This window comes from Zalophus californianus, chromosome 3 (genome assembly GCF_009762305.2).
Source record: "Zalophus californianus isolate mZalCal1 chromosome 3, mZalCal1.pri.v2, whole genome shotgun sequence".
Lineage (NCBI taxonomy): Eukaryota > Metazoa > Chordata > Mammalia > Carnivora > Otariidae > Zalophus > Zalophus californianus.
Window position 1 is genome coordinate 47,799,230 of NC_045597.1, and position 21,454 is coordinate 47,820,683.

Sequence of the window (21,454 nt, forward strand, 5' to 3'; positions counted from 1 at the left end):
ATATGTGTAGATTAATTTCTGGGCTCTTTATTCTGTAGTATTAGTCTATTTGTCTGGATTTTGTTATTGTTGTTTTTAGACATCCAAACACAAAATGTTCCATCCATTGGTGCAGCTTGATTATCATAACATATCCTGCATAAAACGTCTAAACACCTCTTCTTATCAAAGCAGCACAGAGGCGCTCGGGTTAAAGCATAATGCACATAATATTGTCTTGGTAACAATAGTAGAAGGACACAAAACAAATTAGATATAGATTATTTCTGAGACTCAAAACTGACTTTTCAGTTTCTTTTTTCCCCATTGATCATGATGTTACCTATGAGTCTTTCATACATGGCCTTTATTGTTTTGAGGCAAGTTACTTCTATCTTATTTTGTTGAGAGTTTTAATTATGAATGGATATTAGACTATGTCAGATACTTTCAGTTCATTTATGATCATGTTTTAAAATTTCATTTTGTTAACATGTTTTATTACATTGATTTACGTATGTTAATCCATCCTTTCATCCCTGGGATAAGTCCCATTTGATTTTAATGTGCTACTGAATTCAGTTTGCTACCTCATTTTAACCAATTACCTCTGCAAAGACCCTATTTCCAAATAAGGTCACATTTTTATTTTTGGGTGGCCATGAATTTTGGGGGACTCTAGTCAGCCAAGTATATAACCCAAGCCATTTTTTGATTCTACTGATACCAGCATTGTTTGTGTGGGATCCTCCTCCTCTTTACTAGCTTCATGTCACAGTATGTGACTTTATACTACATGATATTTAAAAATATAAATATATGTGACCTGGATTTAGATCAACTATGAATTAAGCACAACTACTTTTTTAGTTGATGCTAAATTACTGATCATGGAAAATAGCTATATTCTTATGGTTTTAATCAATTCTACTTGTTTATTTGGATTTGTTGCTGTTTCTTTTTATTTTTAAATATAGTTAAATGTGTTTCTAAAGCTCCTGTATGTCAGATTTTTTCCTTGTTTTTTTTTTTCTGATTTTGATGATATATATGCCTTTATATATCTAACCTTTTAAACATATCCTTTTACGTAATGGCAGATATTCCAATTACTTACATAGCTCACTAGATAATAGACACTGTGATGTGCAGCATTATGTACTTTCCATCTAAAAGATAAATAGGAAATGTTGAAGTTTATTACAAAGTGAGGTAAAGAACTAGCTCATCTCTCTCTTTGAGGCATATGACAAGATGTCAATGTGTCATAGGATATAACGATCTTAGCATATGTTCATCTTCCTGGTATGTATGAACACTAGCTTCATTTTATATCTCGCTTTGGAGCAATTTTGGGTATTTTAAATGTTAAGAAATCACAGATACAAGTATGAACTGAGCAATATTAGTTTATACATTAAAACATGATTTTATATGTAAGTTTGTACATATTTATTAGTAAATAAATCCCAAGTTTCTATGATCATCCAGTTTAATTTGTGACTAAAGACTCTTGTGGTTAGGTGGGTATGAGAAGAGGATATAACAAACTAGAGGTAAAGAGGGAGAGGGGAAGATACAAAGATTTGCTATACAAACTCCTGAAAATGTCCAAAGCTAGCATAGAAAGCGTGAGATCCACACTAGACCCACTGAACAAGGTAAGTGGGGTCATTGTGTTGTTAGTGCCTGCATATGACTTGTCCTTTAATATCTCCCCTACATAAGCAACTAAGTGATGGGCATAAGCAGGCATCTCTTTATGATTAAAGACTAGAATAAAATATGTAACCTACATATTTATTTTTCTTAACTAAAGGAAAACATGTCCCTCAGATAAAATTGAATATTTTAACATGTGTAGCAAAAGAACGTGGGAGCAGTAGAGAATCTAAAATCCATATGCTTTAAATTATTACCATGTACTGGCAGGTATAAACAGTGTCATTTATAATATACTCCCTGACTTCTAAGCCATCCCTCCTTCTATCCCCTGCACCACTGCCAAGAAGTATTCCTCATGAAATATCCACTGCTTCCTTACTTGAGGGGATCTGCTATCTTTGGAATCTCCTTCATAGTAAGTAAGTTCTTTATGTAGAGGAGGCAAGGACATAGGGCAAAGAGGTGGGAAGCAGGGGATCGATTAGATGGGGTCAGGGGAGAAGAGGAAGAAATGGAAGACTTACTGTATTTTGTGTTTGACTGCTAATCTATACATCTTGCTTCTGCATTAGGATCTCTAGTGTAAAAAAAGAGAAGTTCTTTATGTTAAGCAGGTCAGGAAGAAATCTAGCACTAGAAACTAATATTGAGGTCTATAAATTGTCTCTCTGTTTTTAGATATATTTGAGTAAATAATTGGAAGTAGATGTATTGAGTTTATTGGCTAACAACTCAATGTCTACCTTGGCTCTTCCTCACATTCCTTCCATCCTTCTTTTGTTTTTTTCTTCCATTAGTGTTCTTTTGATGACTATGTGCACTATCTAGATTCTAGTTGTATAGTATTAAGCAAAACAGATACTATTCTAATTCATATTGTGTTTAGAGTCAGGAAACAATGTTCTACTTAGGGAAGCATTAATTTGCAGCAATTAAAACCTTGTCAGAATAGAAAATTTATGAAGTAAAAGGTATGTAATTGTTTGAAAATATAGGACAGATAAAATAAATGAATAAATATGATTACAGACATTTAAGTGTTATATATTTGCATGGACCAGGAACCAGATAATAGATATATTCATTTAAATGCATTTAAATGATTGTAACTTGTTTTGAAAATTTAAAAATGCAAATAACTAGCAATGTCTCCAATATAGAATATGAAAATGTACTACAAGAATATGTCTGACTTTAAAATGCTAGAAACATTCAGTACTACTAATTTATAGTGATAATGAGACCTGGAAGGACATAAAGTTATAGCAAAAATAAAAGTGACATAGCCAAGCTGAAGGCAATGAGTGCCTTAAAAAGACTTTTCACTGGATATTAAAATGCTGAGTCAGCCAATATCATACTTTGGGAAGCAAAAAAACAAAAACAAGCAAAAACAAACAAACAAAAAAACCCCAAAACACTAACAAATTGCTCTTTAAACTGTCCAAAACATATTGCTCCAGGAACTCAACTTTGAGAGTCAAGAGAAACTCCATAGTGAAGCCACACTCAATTAAGCTAGAAAGGAGTGAAACTTTAAATAATAGGAAACTTACTGCATTTCTTATTTTTAAATTTTATTTATTGTAGTAATAATAATTAACATATTTATCTTAACAAAATTTTAAGTGTACAATATAATATTAACTATAGGCACAATGTTGTACAGCAGATCTCTAGAATTTATTGGTGTTGCATAACTGGTACTTTATATTTATTGAATAGTAACTCCTTATCCCCCTACTCTAGCTCCTGGTAACCACCATTCTACTCTCTGCTTCTACAAGTAAGACTACTTTAGATACCCCATATAAGTGGAATAATATAGTATTTGCAGTCTTACTTCACATATCATAATGTCCTCCATATTCATCCATGTCATTGTATATTGCAGAATTTCTTTTTTAAAGCTACATAACATTCTCTCTTATGTACATACTACATTTTCTTCATCCATCCTTCCACTGATGGACATTTAATGAACAACCTTCCAATGATGCAGGTTGTTTCTACCACGTGGTTATTGAGAATAATGCTGCAGTGTACATGGGATTGAAGATAGTGATTTTAATTCTTTTTGATAAATACCCAGAAGTGGGATTGCTATATCATATCATAGTTCTATTTTTAATTTTTAAAGATTTTATTTATTAGAGAGAAAGAGGGAGAGAGCACAGGAGATGTTGGGAGGAGCAGAGGGAGAAGGAGAAGCAGACTCCCCACTGAGCAGGGAGTCTGATGGGGGGCTCAATCCCAGGACCCTGGGATCATGACCTGAGCTGAAGGCAGACACTTAACTGTCTGAGCCACCCAGTTACCCTATTTTTAATTTTTTGAGGAACCTCCATACTGTTTTCCATAGTGGCTACACCATTATATATTCTCACTAATAGTGCATAGAAGTTCCAGTTTCTCCACATCTTACCAACACTTGTTATATTTATTTTGATAATGTCCATCTTGACAGGTATGATGTGATATAACATTGTGGTTTTGATTTGCATTTTTCTGAGGATTAGTGATGCTCAGTTTCTCATGTATCTTAGTCATTTGAAATGTGTTTTCAGGTCCTCTGTCCATTTTTAATCAGGTTATTTTAATACTGAATTGTAGGAGCTCCTTATACATTTTAGATATCAATCCTTCATCAGATACAAGGATTACAAATATGTTCTCCCATTCTGTAGGTTGCCTTTTTACTCTGTTAATTATTTCCTTTTCTGTGTGTAAGATTTTTATTTTGATGTTGTTTCACTTATTTATTTTTGCTTTTGCAATCTACAAATTCAATGCAATTGCTATCAAAATCCCAAATGGCATTCTTTACAGAAATAGAAAAAAAATAATGAAAATTTATATGGAATCACCGAGGACACCCCAAATAAGATAGAAAAAGCTAAAGCACCACATTTCCTAATTTCAAAATATATTACAAACCTAAAGTAATTTAAACAGTATGTTATTGGGCATGGAAGATAGGCATATAGACCAATGGAGTAGATAGAGTTCAGAAATAAAGCTTCACATACATGGTTAACTGATATTTGACACTGGTCTCAAAAATATACCCTGGGGGAAGGATAGTTTCTTCACTGGTGTTGTGAACACTAGTTTTCACATATTAAAGAATGAGGTTGGGCCTTTTTTTACACCATGTGCAAAAATCAGCTCAAAATGGATTAAATACTTAAATGTAAGACATGAAAATGTAAATATCCTAGAAGAAAACATAGGGAAAAATTTTCATGACATTAGCTTTGGCAATGATTTCTTGACTATGACACCAAAAGCATAGGCAACTGCATTTCTTCTTAAATCACAATTAGGAAATTCCAATTATAGGACTACAGTTGTTTTCAGGAAACATGACAGATAATATTTAGTGTGCTATTCTATTGATATTATTACTGTCCACTGATATTCAAATATATGTAATTTATAATGAAGAAATTATGATACTCCAATTTTGTAAATTGACAAAAAAAGGAAGGTCGATATCAAATCTGTTCAGAATCCGGTTCTGGAATAAATAATAACGTATATATATTGATGAGATAAATATGTAATTAAACTCTCCATCATTCTGTACAGCTGAGATCACATCATGATCAAGTATAAAAAAATTATTGACAATCCTATCAGATAAAACTGTATGGATTATTTCATTTTTCTCAGTGATATTTTGTGACTAAGCAATCAGTTATTTTATCTCCAGACATCTATTAATGCCCCTTTAAGTTCCTTCAAAATACTAATAAAAAAAAAAAAGGCACAGGCATTCTGTATCTTTCAGGATATACCAGTGCAAATAGAATTGAACACTGAGTGTTTTTATTATAACAATATTGTATTAATCAGCTTTGTTTCATTAACAAATCGAAATTTCAGTGTATCACACAAAAGTTTAGTTCCAAATTACATTACTTGTCAGTAGTTGAAGATGAGTTGAACTTGCTCCATATTTTCTTTTCCTTCTGATACAGACACTGGAGCTGTTTTTTGGAAGGTGTTGTTCTTGACACCATGTGAAAAGAGCAAGAAGTAAGAAACATGGGTTCCTTTAAAAGTCTCAGCTCAAAACTGGTGCATTGTCACTTCTGCTCACATTGATTCATGAATGTCACATGATCAGACCTGAAACTGAGGTGGGGAAGTATTCTCTGCCTGCACGTGACAATGGGAGGGGATGCTTGATCTGCTAACAGGGAAGGAATGTATTATTGGGAATAATAATATAATCCATCATACATGTTTTTAATTTTCCTTTCCCATTAGAGTATGAGGTCTTTGAAAACAGGAATGACCATCAACCATCTTAATATTGTCTCTATTTTCATAGTGTTTTTGAAATATATACACGTAGGAGATACTTGTAAGTTAAACTGAAAGCATAAATCAGCCATAGGATCAATCTCTGCTTAACTCTGTTACTGTTACTACTATTTCTACTTACCTTTCAATAATAAACATAAAGAACAAAAGAAAAGGGAAAGCAACCATAGTCTGATGCTCTGGGGCAATTTGGTCATTTTTCAAAACAATATAAGACCATATATTCAAAATTGATGGCACAATGTTCTCTCCATGTGAGCATAAAGGTAGGCATTTTTCAGGGGTACAATTTCTAAAAGCTCTGCATCCTATTGCCAGAGTTTAGAGGGACATTCAGAAATTGAAATTAGGGGTTCTTAGTGGTCCCAGGGGGTAAAAATTGCTGTAATTGAGATTCACACTGAGAATATAAAGAACATTAAAATGCCATTAACTTCAAATACTCTCACTCTGATAATACATTAAATCTAATTATTATGACATTATAGAAATATGTAGTAGCCAAATGTTTTTTAAGCTATTTACAAAAGTGAATATAAAAGTGTATTTGGCATCAGAGAACATGTTAACTTAATTGTAGGGAAAAAAATGTCACTGACTCCATGTAGAGAAAATTCAGCACAAAATATATTTGGATCTACGTCCACTTTTCTCATGAAGAGCATAGTGAATTCAATTCGTTGAAAGTGAATGACTTTCAAATGGACTGGTTTCACAGGACTAAAAACTGGACTAGAAGCAAGAGAGGACAAAGAATAGTATACCTCACTTATTGGTTTTATTTTCTTCAATATTTAGTCATCATTTTTTCTTCTCTCTCTCTTTATAAATTGTGTTTTGATTGGCAATCCTTTGATATCCTGAACAGACAATGGCTGCCAAATTTGCCAAAGGCAAACTTTTTCTGCCAATTGAGTTTTTAATGTTTTGTTTTTGTGTTAGTATTGTTCAAGTCACTAAATGATTTTCTAACAAATCGCACCAGTGGGTTATAGTTGATTTACCTTGAAAAACAATCTGCCCGAGCAAAGATCTCTCTGGTTTCATATAATAACTTTAAACAAGTAGGCACTTTAAAGGTAAACATGTTATGATCATGCTTAAAACTAGATGCAAATCGTAAAACTAAATATTTAACTGTATAAAACCCAATCAACGAGAAGGTACTCACACTTGTGCACTCTTTTTCAATCTTGCTGTGAAGAGCCCAACTATCACTGAGTGAAAGGAAGCTTAATAAAATGAAACTTAATAAAATGAGGTATGACTATATATGACTGTTGTTCACATTTATCTTCCCTTTAAAACAGGATGTTTCTTTTTTTTGTTGTTTCAGGTGTACAATATAATAATTCAACAGTTCCATCAAGTGCTCATCAAGATAAGTGTACTCTTAATCCCCTTCACCTATTTCATCCATCTGCCCCCCCCCCCCCGGTAACCATTTTTGTTTTCTATAGTTAGGAGTATTTTGGTTTATTTCTCTTTTTCTTTTTTTCCTTTGTTTCTTAAATTTCACCTATGAGTGGAATTATATGGTATTTGTCTTTCTCTGACTGGCTTATTTTGCTTAGCATTATACTTCAAATCCTTCCATATTGTTGCAAATGGAAAGATATCATTCTTTTTTATAGCTGAATAGTATTCCATTATATATACATACCACTTCTTTATTCATCTATTGATGGACATGGGCTGCTTCCATAATTTGGTTTTTGTAAATAATGCTGCAATAAACCCAGGGGTGTATATATCCCTTTGAATTAGTGTTTTTGTATTCTTTGGGTAAATACCCAGTAGTGTGTTCACTGGATCATATGGTAGTTCTATATTTTTTTGAGGAACCTCCATATCGGCTTCCACAGTGGCTACACCAGTTTGCATTCCCACCAACAGTGCACGAGGGTTCCTTTTTCTCCATATCTTCACTAACACTTGTGAGTTTTTGATTTTAGCTTTTCTGAAAAGTGTGAGGTGATAACTCATTTTGATTTTGATTTTCATTTCCCTGATGATGAGTGATATTGAGCATCTTTTCATGTGCCTGCTGTCCATCTGTACGTCTTTGAAGAAATGTCTATGTCTTCTGCCCATGTTTTAATTGGATTATTTGTTTTTTGGGGGTGTTGAGTTGTGTACATTCTTTATACATTTTGGATACTAAGCTTTTATCAGATATGCCATTGGTAAATATCTTCTCCCATAGGTTGTCTTTTAGTTTTCTGAATTGTTTCCTGTGCAGAATCTTTATTTTGATTTAGTCCCAAAAGTTTATTTTTGGTTTTGTTTCCCTTACCTCAGGAGACGTATCTAGAAAGATATTGCTATAGCTAATGTCAAGAGAAATTACTGCCTGTGTTCTAGGATTTTACTGCTTTCAGGTCTCATATTTAGGTCTTTAATCCATTTTGAGTTTATATTTATGTATGCTGTAAGAAAGTGGTCCAGTTTCATTCTTTTGCACATAGCTGTCCAGTTTTTGCCAACAAAATTTGTTGAAGAAACTGTATTTCCCATTGTATATTCTTTCCTCCTCTGTCGAAGATTAAATGACCATATGATTGTGGGTTTATTTCTGGGCTTTCTATTCTGTTCCACTGTGTCTGTTTTTGTTCCAGCGCCATACTGTTCTTATTACTACATCTTTGAAATATAACTTGAAGTCTAGAATGTTGATACCTCCAATTTTGTTTTCCTTGTTCAAGATTGCTTTGGCTGTTCAGGGTCTTTCCTGGTTCCATACAAGTTTTAGGATGATTTGTTCTAGTTCTCTGAAAAATACTGTTGGTATTTTTGATAGGCATTGCATTAAATCTGTCGATTGCATTCAGTAGTATTTCTGAATAGTATTTACCAGTATTTCTTCTAATCTATGAGCATGGAATGTTTTTCCATTTGTTTGTATTGCCTTCAATTTCTTTTATTGATGTCTTATACTTTTCAGAGTAGAGGTCTTTCACCTTCATTAAGTTTATTCCTACATATTTTATGATTTTTGGTGCAATTGTAAATGGGATTGTTTTCTTAATTTCTCTTTCTGCTGCTTCATTATTAGTGTATAGAAATGCACTGTACATTGATTTTGCATCCTGTGATCTCTAGTGAACTCACTTATCTGTTCTAGTAGTTGTTTGGTGAAGTCTTTAGAGTTTTCTATATATCACATCATACCATCTGTAAAGTGACAGTTTTACTTCTTCCTTACTAATTTGGATGCATTTTATACCTTTTTCTTACCTAATTGCTGTGACTAGGACTTCTGGTACTATGTTGAATAGAAGTGGGGAGGGTGGACATCCTTGTCTTGTTCCTGACCTTAGAGGAAAAGCTCTCACTTTTAATCCATTGAGTATGATATTAGCAATGGGTTTTTCATATATGGCTTTTATTATGTTGAGATGTATTCCCTCTAAACCTACTTTTCTGATGGTTTTTATCATGAATGGATGTAGTACTTAATCAAATATTCTTTCTGCATCTATTGAAATGATTATAGGGTTTTTATCCTTTCTCTTATTGATTTGATGTGTTATGATAATTGATTTGAGAATATTGAACCACTCTTGCATCCCAGGAATAAATCCCACTTATTTGTAGTGAATGATATATTTTTTTAATTGTTGGATTCAACTTGTTAATATTTTGTTGAGGATTTGTGCATCTATGTTTATCAGAGATAGTGGCATGTAGTTTTCGTTTTGTGGTATCTTTATCTGGTTTTGGTATCAGGGTAATGCTGGCCTCAGAATGAATAGGGAAGTTTTCCTTCCTCTTCTTCTTCTTTTTTTTTTTTGGAATAGTTAGAGAAGAATGGGTATTAAGTCTTTAAATGCTTGGTAGAATTCACCTGTGAAGCCATCTGGTCATGGATTTTTGTTTGGAGTTTTTTGATTACTGATTCAATTTAATTAATGGTCTATTCAAATTGTCTATTTCTTCCTACTTCAGTTTTGGTAGGTTATATGTTTCTAGGAATTTATCCATTTCTTCTAGGTTGTCCATTTTTTGGCATGTAATTTTGCACAATATTCTCTTACAATTCTTAGTATTTCTGTGGTGTTATTTCTTCTCCAATTTTGAGTCCCCCCCTCTCTCTCTCTCTTTTGTGAGTCTGGCTAGAGGTTTATTAATTTTGTTGATCTTTTCAAAGAAGTAGCTCCTGGTTTTATTAATCTGTTCTTTTTTTTTTCAGTTTCATTTTGTGTATTTCTGCTCTAATCTTTATTATAGCCTTCCTTCACTGGTTTGGGGTTTTGTTCTTTCTTTAGCTACTTTAGGTATAAGGTTAGGTTGTTGGAGGGTGTTTTTGGTTTTGTTTGTTTGTTGCTTCATGAGGTAGGCCTATATTGCTATAAACTTCCCTCTTAGAACTGCTTTTTCTGCACTCCAAAGATTTTAGGCCATTGTGTTTTCATTTCCTTTTTGGTTTCCTACATGGCCCATTCATTGTTTAGTAGCCATGTTATTTAACCTCCATGTATTTGTGTTCTTTTTAGAATTACTCTTATGGTTGATTTCTGGTTTCATAGTATTAGGGTGAGAAAAGATGCATGGTATGACTTCCATCTTTTTTAAGTTGTTGAGACTCGTTTTGTGGTCTAACATGTGATCTTTTCTGGAGAATGTTCCCTGTGCTCTTGAAAAGAATGTGTATTCTGTTTTAGGATGGAATGTTCTGAATATATCTGTTATATCCGTCTGGCCCAATGGGTCATCCAAAGCCCTTGTTTCCTAGTTTATTTTCCAGTTTGAATGACCTATGCATTGATGTAAGTGGGGTGTTGAAGTCCCCTACTAATGTATTACTATTGATTGCTTCCTTTATGTTTGTTAATAGTTGCTTTGTGTATTTGGGTGCTCCCATGTTTGGTACATAAATATTTATAATTATTATATCTTCTTGCTGGATTGTTCCACTCATAATTTTGTAGTGCCCTCTTGTTACAGTCTTTAAGTCTGTTTTGTCTGATACAAGTATTGTTATCACAGCTTTCTTTGCACTTCCATTTGTATGATAAATCCTTCTCTATGCCTTCAGTTTCAATCTGCATGTGTTGTTAGGCCTGAAATGAATCTCTTGTAGGTGACAGGGATGGGTCTTATTTTTTTTCCATTCCATCACCCTTTGTCTTTCGATTGGAGCCTTAGTCCATTTACATTCAAAGTAAATATGGATAGGTATATTCTTATTGATATTCTGTTACTTGTTTTATGGTTCTTTTTGTAGTTCTTCCCTGTTCTTTTATTTTTTTTTTGTTCTCCTCACAGTTTACTAGCTTTCTTTAGTGATATGCAAAAGACAAAGAGAAAGAAATCCAAGTATATCTATTTCTGGGTTTTGATTTGTGGTTACCATTAGCTTTATATTTAACATACATATAACTATATATTAATTTGATAGTTGCTTAAGTTTGAACCCATTCTAAATGCACTGAATTTTTACTCCTTTCTTCCCAACACTTTAGGTATATGGGGTCATACTTTACATTGTTTAATTTTGTGAATCCTTTGATTTTTGTAGATATACTTAATGTTACTGTTTTTGTGCTTCTTACTTTTCTTACTCCTGCTTATGGTCTTTCCTTTCCATTCAGAGTCCCCTTTTGTTTCTTGTAGGGCTGGTTTAATGGTCATGAATTCCATTAACTTTTGTTTGGGAAACTCTTTATCTCTCTTTCTATATTGAATGATAGCCTTGCTGGATGGAGTATTCTTGGCTGCAGATTTTTTTCTTTCAGCACTTTGAATATATCTTACCACTCTGGTCTGCAAAATTTCTGCCGAAAAATCAGCTGATAGTCTTATGGGGTTGCCCTTATATAGAACTATCTTCCTTTTTCTTGCTAGTTTTACATTTTTCTCTTCATCATATCATGACATTTTAATTACTATATGTCTTGATGTGAACTTGCTTGAGTTGATTTTGTTGGGGGCTCTCTGTGCTTCTTGGGTCTGCATTTCTGTTCCATTTTCCAGATTTGGGAAGTTTTCATCTATTATTTCTTCAAATAAATTTTCTTCCCCCTTTTCTCTCTCTTCTTCTGGGATCCCTGTAATATTAATGTTATTATGCTTGATTGTGTTCATGACTTCCCTTAATTGGTCCTCATATTATTCTTTTTCCTGTTCAGCTTGATTTCTTTCTATTACTCTATCCTCCAGGTCCTGATCCATCTTTCTGCTTCCTCTAGTCTACTATTTATTCGCTGCAGTGTATTTTTAATTTCAGTTATTGAATTCTTATGCTTGTTTCCTCTTTATGTTTTCTGTCTTTTTGTTGAGAGTCTTGCTGAGATCCTCCACTCTTTTGTTCAAGTCCAGTAAGTACCTTTATGACCATTACTTTAAATTCTCTATCAGGCATATTACTTATTTCCATTTTGTTTATCTCTCTTGCTGTGATTTTGTCTTTTTCTCTCATTTGGGACATAGTCCTATGTCTCCTCATTTTGTGTCTGTTTCCATGTGTTAAGAAAGTCAGCTACATCTTCTGCTCTTGAAAGTAGTGGTCTTCTGAAGAAGAGTTCCTGTTGTGCCCTGCAGTGCAATGTCCCCTATTCACCAGAACCTGGCATTTCAGGGGTATCTCTAAGGGGTGTTGTGTGCCCCCTACTGTTGTGGCTGAATTGTGTTTGCCTTAAGTCCAGTCGTGTGTAATAACTCTCTCCCTTTTGTGGGCAGGGTTTCGTCCCTCTATTGTTAATGGGCTAATCTAGAGCCATCTTGGGCTTGAGGTGGGACAGACCACGTGATTACTATAGCTGTGGTCATACAGAACTGCAAGGTGTTTCCCTGTGTTATCTCCTGAGAAACTTTCACTGGAGGGCAGGGCCTGCAGTCATATAGATGTCTGCCCCCAGCCTACGGTGGGCCATTGTCAAATGCTGCATGTGGTTATCTTCCTTTCTCCCTGGGGTTGGAGTCACTTCAGAATGGTGCTGGCTCTTATTGGGGCTGCTTGCACACTGCCATGCTTGTGGAACCACTTTGAATGGACTTCTGCCAAAGGCAGGTTGTATGGAGAAGTCAGCAGGAGAGGGCAGGTTTAGGGTACATAGTGTTAGCAAGGTTTGTGTTATTCTGCTTGTGGGAGGGGAGCTGTAGCAACTTTGGAGAATTTCTGCTGACGACAGCTTGGAGAAGGGGGGTCCACAGAAGAGCATGTGGATAGGGCATACTGTTTGCCAACTAGTTGAAGACTGTTCATACTAGTTCCCACAGGTGGTCATGTATGTAGGCTGGGGATGTGGGAGGACAATGGCACCCACCCACTCTTTTGTTCTTGGAGAAATCTGTTGAAGATCCCTGCCCCTTCAGCCTGTTATGAGAGTCCTGAGATTAGTAAGTAAACCTCCATCCCAAGGAGTGTATACGCGAGGCATTTTTCAAACTGCTGCTTCTAGGCTGTATCTCAGAGAGGTCATTTGTTTTGCTATCTCTTTAAGAGCAGGAACTCCATTTCCTTTCATCCTTAGGTTCTTCCTAAGCCTAGCGTACTGATTTTTAAAATTTAGATGTAAGGCCCCACTGATTGTAAAAACTCACAAAGTTAAGCCCCTCTGTTTTTCAAAGCCAGTGTTTCCCAGTGTGAGTCCCCATGCCTGGGGTGTGTAGGGTAGGCTCTGTTCCTCTCCCTTCTCTGTGCCTGCAGTGTCCCTCCCTCTCACAATCTCCCAAGTCAGTTTGGTTCCTGATCATGTTTCCAGCCTTCTTACCTTTTTCAATGTGGCCTCTTCTCTACGTTTAACTGTTGGGAAGTCAGTTCTGCCAGTCTTGGGTAGGTCATTTTATGGGCTATTTACACTGATGTGGATATTATCTTGGTGTATTCATGGGATGTGGTAAACTTAAGTTTCTCCTACTCATGCATCTTCCCCAGAATTCTCCTAAAAAGGATATTTTTGAAATAATGTTTTTAAAAATGAAATGATAAAGGAATCAATGTACTTGTTTTTGTCACTTTCACTTGTATAATATTGATAGTAGTAACTGGACATTATAAGACAACTCTGTAGATTCTCAACAATTGATCAATATTTCCTTCCTCTCCTTTCTCAACTACTCTAGGAAGATAAGCTTCTCTAAAACTGGTACTGCATTCATTATATATTACAGGAATACCTTGAAGATACTGTGGGTTTGGTTCCAGACTGCTACAGTAATATGGGTCAAATCAATTTTTTGGTTTTCCAGTGCATAGAAAAGTTGTGTTTACACTATACTACAGTCTATTAAGTGTGCAATAGTATTATGTAAAAAACCCATGATGTACATACCTTAATTTAAAAATATTCTTTTGTAAAACTAATAACCATTATCTAATCTTTCAGCAAGTCATAATCACAGATCACCATAACAAATATAATAATAAAAAAGTTTGAAATATTTTGAAGATTACCAAATTGTGACACGGAAATTGAAGTGAGCAAATGCTATTGGAAAAATGTCACTGATAGACTTGTTCAATGCAGGGTTGTCACAAACCTTCAATATGTAAAAAATGGAATATCTGTGAAGCTTAATAAAATGAGACTTAATAAAATGAGGTATGACTATATATGATATATGACTGTTGTTCATATTTATCTTCCCTTTAAAACAGGATGTTTCTTTTCTCTTGTTGATACTATAAATTTGAAGATAATATGAAAACGTATACTAACTACATATCGTGCACACAAAAAATGTATGCGTGTGTGTGTATACATATACACATACACATATTAAATAATATATTTGTATAATAAAACTAGCAGCGAAAGAGTTTGGACCACGATAGGCCCCTGTCCCAAATAATATTCTCTGAGAAAAATAATTCAATCCCTGATACCACTAAACAGTCACCTACTCTTTGTATATTAAAATACACAAATTACAGAAATAAAAAATTTTCTTGTACTATTTCTCCCCTCTCTGTGCCTTAGGGATGATAGTAAGTAGATAACAATAGGTACAGGTAAAGTATATAAGTGATGAGTAGATAGAAGAGAGACAGATAAATGTAGTTGGTCTTTTAACTGTCTCTACAGTATGGAAAATAAATAAAGCCACTAATCCAGAAAGTATGAAGAGAATACTCAAAGTACAGCAAGTCTGAGATGCTATAAATATAAAATGATAGCTCACTTTTAGGTAAGTTATTCTATTATAGATTGTCTGATATGTATTTAGAATAGAAAAGCATGGTAAGCTATTTTATTTTCCTGACTTACAGCTAGTGCAATAATATTCAAAAGCAATGTGTTTGACACTGATCATCACATAAGATGGTTACAAGTTTATGCTATTAAAATGTATTCATTTTATAAAGAAATAAACATGCAAGAGGCATTTTTTTTTTTTGTCATCTGAATATATAACCCAATCTACTTTCTCCTTATTCCGATCCTTCTCTTCTGTACCCTTCCTCCCAACTAACTATAAGTTTGGTAGATATAAATGGCATTTTAAACTAGAAAGGATCAGGGGCTTACTTTACTTGGATGAAAAGCAGGTTATATATTGCACATGAGATTTATATATTCCTTAGAATCTTGGGTTTGATGGGCTAGAAAAAGCATATCTCTCAATTTTATATTTTAGGTACAGACCGCCTCATGTTTTTGCCTCAGTAACATTTACAAGCATGTCATACCATTCCTTTCAAGAATCCATAAAAACCAGCACCGTCATTTAAGAATTTTATCTTTTTTTTTAAAGTAGGCTCTTTTCTCAGATTTTGAAACATCTCTTTGCACAGCATGGGGAACACAAATAACTTTGGCTTTAAAACCACTAAACCCCATATATGCTCAATGCAATGCACGATGTTAGTCATTTATTTTATGACATTTGTAAGTGAACATTATATGATGCTATCTGCAGATAGGAGTGTTTATAGAGCTGATGAGAAAGTAGAATGCAGACAGTTGGTAAACTGCCAATTAACAGAAACCAAAACATATAGAGAATGAAGGACTCCAAGAGAGAATAATGATGACATGGATGAAAATAAATGCAATATCATGTGATGTTTCAGACATTTAATTTTAAATTAATGTAGAATGTAGAATCTCCTCTCATCTTTAAATTTTAAAGGTGGGTTCATTCTTTGAAAGCTTTAAAACATTTTAATCTATATTCTAATATTTCTAAGTCCTTAGAAATAAAGTAAAAAGAGCAATAAGATTAAGGATTATTATATTGTCCCTCTTTTCTTCCTCACTTGTAAATTTTGTTCAGTGTGCTGGCCATTAGCATATCTGGTTGCTAATTTGAAAATTTTTATGTAATGTTTTTATTATTTCTTGAAGAAATTATTATAAAATACATTATTTGCTAGTAGGAAATTCTCCTTATTTGTATTTTAAACACATCTTTAACCTTTGCAACTTTTTTTTTCTTACAATCTCGAGCTGGAGCTGGGAATTTATCAAATTGTAGCTCATTAATATTAAGGTGAAGGTTCATAAAAAAGGATCTATTTGGTCAAGCTTCAGCTGGTGTATCATGATCCAAAAGTAGCATCATAATCACACATCATATAATAGTGATGTTTAAATATGAACAATTTATCTGGTGAGGTAGCATTTCTAGTCATCTATCACTACTATTTCTCTCCAACATAAATCGTAACTTCCCCAATCCTCAAAACCTCTTGTTCATAAGTAGCATATTTGCCTATTATTCCCTGATTGGTTTTTAAGAATTTTGATCCCTTTGTTGCTAAGTTTAATGCTTCCCTAATATATTTATTATTTCCATAAACTCAGTCTTCTCCAAAGTGTCCTTTGGAAACTACCCTGTTTTCTAAGTTCTTTTGGCAACTCAAACTTTTGCTGTTTCCTTCTACTTCCTAATACCAACTAAATGCCTGCTTACTTCAGGTGAAAATATATTCAAAACCCCTTATTCCAAATAGGATATTCTTATTCCCTTTCTGGGTGACTCACATGAAGGAAGTAAAATATACTTCAGTACCCTTGATTACTTTTTAAAGAAATCAATGTTACCATATATTCATTGTTTAAAAAGAACTCACAGTTGACCTCTGCTCTAAATCAGTCCTGTGCCCTACTTAGGTTTTTGGAACACCTTGATCTTTTTCTTCTTTTTTTCTTCTCAGTTATCAATCCTGGATAAAATTCTAACAAAATATATTTGTAAAGCAGTTTTACATAATACATGAGATTTAATTGAATAGGGAAGTCTTGAATTTTTAAAATTCAAAATAATAAAGAATTTTTTGGGAAAAAAGAAATTGCCTGAGTTTTGAGTCTGACTCAAGTTGAAAACTAACCTTATGAATAAATAGAAAATGATAAATAAGTAGTTTAGAGAGATAAGATAAAATAGACTAGGTAAAGTAGCTGTTTAGGGCAGACGTGCTTGAGATTCTGATTTTCAATTTAAATTAAGCTACCCTTGTTAATCTTTTTTTTTTAAGATTTTTTTTATTTATTTGACAGAGAGAGAATGAGAGATAGCACAAGAGGGAAGAGGGTCAGAGGGAGAAGCAGACACCCTGCTGAGCAGGGAGCCCGATGTGGGACTCGATCCCGGGACTCCAGGATCATGACCTGAGCCAAAGGCAGTCGCTTAACCAACTGAGCCACCCAGGCACCCCTACCCTTGTTAATCTTAAGAGCAACAAAGTGAGTAACTATACACACAGATTCACACAATAGACTAGGTATGGGAGAGCGATCCCTGGTGGCCACAGATGATAGGACCCATAGTTTTAATATTTTCTTTAATAGGCATATTTTTACAATGGAGGCTAAAATGGTATCACTTACTAGTTTGATAACAAATGGAACTAAAATCAAATACCTTTGATACATTTTTTTTATCTTGAAATTTTTTGTATCTTGACAGAGATCTAAAGATGATGTTGCTAATTTCTAGATTTAGGTGTATTGCTGGAAATTTCTGAGGACATCCTTGGCCTTTATGAACAATACAAGATCTATGAGGTGATGCAGTTCTACAGTCATCTATCTGATGAAACATTCTATTTTTCCAGTTCATCCTTCCCTCATCATCTGTGAAATAACCTAATTTTCAGGAAAATAGAGCTTTGGTAACCAGAAAAATGTCACTGTTTATAACGTTATTCCATTTGTGAAAGCTGAAAGACACTTCTCAATTATGTCATTTCAGACATAAATTGAGGGAGATTAAAAAAAGTGATAGGACATGAGAATAATTAAACTTTTGCTTGTGGGTTGGCTCCACTTTTTATTTTGGTGTGCTGTGATTATTAAATTTAGACAGATGAACACAGAAGAAGGGAAGGAAAAATAGATAAAAAGAGGGAGGCAAACCATAAGAGACTCTTAACTATAGGAAACAAACTGAAGTTGCTGAGGGGAGGTGGGGGGGGGTGGGGTAATGGGGTGATGGGCATTAAGGACGGAACTTGATATAATGAGCACTGGGTGTTATATGCAACTGATGAATCACTAAATTCTATCCCTGAAACTAATAATACACTATATGTTAAATAAATTGAATTTAAACATTTTTTTTAATTTAGAGACAATAGTAAATTAGAGGGAGACATGACCTAAGTCAACTACATCAGTACAGCAATTCTATAAAGAGACTCAAAATGAATTATTATTCCTATGCTGACAGTGGAGGTATCTTCATTTTCTCATCACATTTCTATTTGATAATGCCACCAACTACCAATTTATCTACTTCAGCTTAGGCCCTATTCTTGGATTTAGACCTAAGGGCTCTACATAGGTAACTAATTACTCTTGGAATTTCTGGTCCTGTTATAAATATTTTGAGACCAATTGGCTGCTATTGTCTTTTCAGTTGTATTGTTCCCCAGTTAAATTTAGGGAGCCAGTTGCCTCCTCACTCTTTTCCCCATAGATTACTAAAATCAACTGGTCATAATGTAATTATTCAAAATGAACCAGTTTCCATTTTGATTCCACGTAGTCAAGACACACCAGGATCTCTTTGTTGAACTGTTTTCCCAACTATCAGTGGGGTTCAATTAATATATGTAATTACATAGGAGAAAGGAATAAAAAAAATGCTCACAGATTTCTCTCAAAGTCTGGCTCTTTGCCTTCAAAGCAGGGTTGAGTGAGAAATATGGCAGTAAGCCAAACTGTCCTTCTTCCAAAATCAGCCACAATAGAATCTGCTGGATTGAAATAGAACATTAGGAGTTTAGTTTGGCACTCAGTACTTTCAGCCAGTTCTATATTTGTGACATGATTTACTGGGCCAATCGCCCAAAGAAGCTCTGTGTCTGGCTGCCCGGTTTTGAAATACAGAGAAGAGTTCATGACCACCATGCTTTGTAAACCTACATTTCTGAAAATTATGTTTCTTTATTTAAAAAGGCTGTGAGATAGCCAGATGTGTGTATTGGGGAAAATCAGCCATTTTGTGAAAAGGCTTTTGTGCACAATTTCTAAAAACCATCAGTATCACTTGAATTGGTTACACATTGCTTTCTGGCAGAGAAATTTCTTTATATATATAGTTGGCTAAAATTGATCAGCATTGAAATTTCATTCAAAGATTCTACAAATGTATCATTCGTGATATTGTGTTTTATTAAATACACTGTTAGGAAAACTATGTGGCCCAGTGGAAAGAACATGAACTTTGTGTCAGGTATGAATCCAAATTTGTCCACATACTTGCTGTGAAAGCACAGACAAATTTACTAACTAAATTTCTCAAGATTTACTTTTCTAACCATTTGTAAAATTGCCTCATTGGGTGGTGGTAGGATTATATCAGTTAACCTATGCAAACCCTGACAGCAACACCCCATGAGTTATTGTTACTTTACCCACTTTTAAACTAAGGAAATTAAAGCTTCAGTAATTTTTTCATGGTCAGAAAGGAGACAGGTGGGCATGCTCATATTTAAATGTAGACAAAGTGACCTCTAAACCCAAAATATATCTCAGTAAGTATTATCCCTTTTAATATCAGCTTACTTATCTGTTCATCAACATCTTAATTATCATTTTTAATGTCACTGATATTGTCTCATAGTCATTGGATTCATTAAATTATCATACAATTATCATTGTTGTCATCATTATAAACGTAAATTCTCAAATGTAGAGCACCATTCATGAAATAGTTCTACAACCTCCTAGCCATGTAAACTTGGGCAAGTTACAACTTTTCTAAATCTCAGTTTTCTCATTTTTAAATCGGAAGTGTTATTTTTACCTTCATCATAGTGTCACTGTGAGGTTTAACTAAAAATATTTAAGTAAATATTTGGAGGAAGAAATATATATATATATATGGTTATTTTAAAATATGATTAGCAGTAAAAATTTGTTTATCAATGGGATGAAGTATAACTCTTAAAGAGTAATTGGCCTTAATGAGTGTTCAATAATGACAGTTTTTACTAAGTTCTTGTAGATTTGGATTTAAGTTAATTCTCAAGTCAAAATGCATCAAGTTTAAGCCAGTATATTATAATTATAAAGCACTAGATAGGAGTCAAAAAATTCTAAGTTGAGGTCTTAGCATTGCCACTAACAAATTATGTGATCATTTGCTAAAGTTGTAACCAATCTGAACTTCATCTTCATCAAAATCTTCATAAATGTTAAGCAGAAACTTCTCTACTTACCACCAAGATTGGTGGAAAGAATTATATTAATAAAAATACAAACTGAAATCCAATATCAGGGTGACACTATTTGAAATGTAAATTCTAATAGATATTGTCCTAATCTTTGGGTGGAAGTGGGGAAGATGACTAGACATGTCTCTGGACCACATCCTGCGAGTGATGAGTCTGATTAGGGCACAAATTTTTACACAGATAGAAATATGAGCATAAACTATACCACAAATATCAGTACTCTTGCAATCGTCATGAATCAAAAAGTAATCTAGAAGTCTAGCAATAGTTATCTCTGCATATGAATAAGTGAGGTATTAATAATTTTTATTAGCATTCACAAAGCAAAGCAGGCTAATGGATGGAATAATAAACTTCTCTTTTTAGTGTAAAAAGTATTTAGTCTTCATTTATGCAAATGCTCCTAATGAGGACAGTGCTGATTGAGTATTTTGACCCTTTGTGCGTCACTTTTTTTCCAAGGCAAAACTTTACTTGCCCTCTATCTCATTATGCTTCTGTTTGAAATTGATTCATATTGAGAACTGAAGGTGAAGAAACCTGGGCATTCATTTAGATGATTAATTAGGAAGAAAAATTTTATTCAGTCTGAAAAAAATGATACACAAACCTAATAGCCACCGAACATTGGCTGAAAATGAGATGTGATTCCCAGAAGTATGATTTGTTTTCCTGGGAATGAAAAAATTACTATCAGGCTTAGACTTCAACTGACTGAGCTGACTTTATTGCACTAGCAAGACGTTCCCCAATGCAGTCGTGACATTCGCTTATAAGTACAGCTTTTACTTAAAGCACATTTGAACCAATATTGGAACTGATTTACTCACATCCTTCATATTTAGGTTA

General features: G+C 33.9%; 1 long non-coding RNA gene across 1 annotated transcript in view; it reads right to left on the reverse strand.

Moving 5' to 3' along the window:
- Positions 1-19,123, reverse strand: part of LOC113919294 — a 49,674-nt gene extending 30,551 nt beyond the window's left edge. Inside the window, exon 1 of the long non-coding RNA XR_003518944.2 lies at positions 19,018-19,123. This is a non-coding gene — a long non-coding RNA (uncharacterized LOC113919294). The remainder of the gene's footprint in view (positions 1-19,017) is intronic.
- Positions 19,124-21,454: the final 2,331 nt, after the last annotated feature.